The sequence below is a fragment of the Myotis davidii genome, unplaced genomic scaffold (assembly GCF_000327345.1).
Source record: "Myotis davidii unplaced genomic scaffold, ASM32734v1 scaffold131, whole genome shotgun sequence".
In the NCBI taxonomy this organism is placed as follows: domain Eukaryota; kingdom Metazoa; phylum Chordata; class Mammalia; order Chiroptera; family Vespertilionidae; genus Myotis; species Myotis davidii.
Window position 1 is genome coordinate 177,658 of NW_006282815.1, and position 2,250 is coordinate 179,907.

Genomic DNA, 2,250 nt, shown 5'->3' on the forward strand with positions numbered 1-2,250 from the left:
GTCCTTCGGTTGATCTATTATTCCCCCCGCAACCCTCCCCTGGCTTCCCACTGTAGTTTGACAGTCTGCTCATCAGTTTATAATGGTTTTTATTATCCATAAATGAGTGAGATCACGTGGTATTTTTCTTTCATTGACTGGCTTATTTCACTTAGCATAATGCTCTCCAGTTCCATCCATGCTGTTGCAAATGGTAAGAATTCCTTCTTTTTTACAGCAGCATAGTATTCCATCGTGGAGATGTACCACAGTTTTCTAATCCATTCATCTACTGATGGGCACTTAGGCTATTTCCAGATCTTAGCTATGGTGAATTGTGCTGCTATGAACATATGGGTGCATATATCCTTTCTGATTGGTGTTTCTGGTTTCTTGGGATATATTCCTAGAAGTGGGATCACAGGCTCAAACGGGAGTTCCAGTTTTAGTTTTTTGAGGAAATTCCACAAAAAGAAATATTTAAATATTGCTATTCACCCTTCCTCTATAATAGAAGTGTCAACCAATTTCACGATTGACAATGACAGACCAAAACACACTTGAGGTGATTGGTACCAGTGAGAGCTTTATATGTATCACACATGTGTGAGTCAACTTAGCCTTATAGATATATAGATATATATAGAATAAACTTTCTTACTTAGACCTGCTTTCTGATGTAGCTAAACTTTTTCCAGCCCAGTGAAGCACCCCAACTTCTTTTTCAGGTATTTGTCAGCAACACAGCAGTAAATGTCAACACGAAGCAGATTATTATTGTAGATCATGCAGGGAGAACAAAGGGTAAAATATTTAACTGCAGCAGTGTTTGACTATATTTTGCACAGTGAGAAAACTTGAAGTCATTTTCAAGGCCCACTATTTCTTACTTCTTTTCAGTTGGGTCAAGTTTCTAAACTTTCTAAATCTCCATTTTCTGGCTAATGAAAAGAAAATGCGATTCCACTGAGTCTCCTATCTACCTACTCCAGAACTTCTGTGAGGATCAAATGAGACGAGGCATGGGAAAACACTTCACAGACATTTGGTTAAAGTGTGCAATGTTTGCACCTGCCTATAAAGCAAATCGTGTTCCTGGGCTGAAGAAACTGCAAAGAGGCTAGTCGTCGCTAGGGAGAGGAACCTGGGCATTGCTATGTGACGTCATTACTGGGCGCCCACAACCACTGTTTCCAGGGTGGACTGGGCTGTGGGCCGCAATTTGCACCATGGGGTCTCAGCAGCATTGCTGCGATTTCGTGGGCTGTTGCTCCAGGGTGGTGGTGGGGTCTGTGTCCCACTTGGGGAAAGCTGAGTGTGCTTTGTTGGCACCAGGTCTGTGGTGCTGTTTCTCTGTAAATGGCCAGTGTGCATCATGGCAGGTCCTGTGTTGAGCGTCTGCCTCCTGGTAGTCAGTGAGCATCACAGCGATCGGTCGGATGGACACTTAGCATATTAGCCTTTTATATATATATAGACTAGGGGCCCAGTGCAGGAATTCGTGCACCTTGAAAGGAACTGTGGGCTGCAAGGCTGCAGTGGGCACAGGATTGGGTCTCAGCCCATCCTCTGCGCCCCCACCCAGCCCCTCCTGCTGCGGCCCTGGTCCCCTCTCTGCCAGCAGCCCTGCTCTCGCTGCCACCAATCCCATGCACTGATGGTGCCAGCCTCACTCACACCCGCTGATGGTGTGGCGCGATTGGGGCCAGTGCCATCAGTGGGTACGAGAGGCGGCTGCCACCCCGATCACCTCTCAGGAGCAGGGGGAGGTGAAGAAGCCCTGAGGGGAAATTGGGGCTGGCAGCTGCCTCTCGCAGCCACTGATGGCACCAAGCAATCAGGACCGGCACTAGGCACTGGTAGCAGGTGTGATTGGCAGCTCCGGTGCTGGCGGTGGGTGCAAGTGGGGCCGGTGCCAGCAGCAGGTGCAAATGTTGGGTGGGACCATGGTGCACGGGAGCAAAGAATTTTCAGTAACCATCAGAGGCTTGCCCCGATGACAGCGACCAGTGCCCTTGGTCTGGCGACCCCCCTCAGCTGCTCCAAGATCCTGCTGTGGCTGACGCCCACCATGTTCTGCACACGCCCTCTGGTGGTCAGCACACGTCATAGTGACCAGTTGTTCAGTTGTTTGGTTGTTCCGCTGTTCAGTCTGTTTGCATATTAGCCTTTTTATTTTATAGGATAGGCATTACCAATGGACACAGACAAGAGGGTGGTGAAGGCCTGGGGCAGGGTGGGATCTGGGTGGAGAAGGAAATGGGGGTCAAA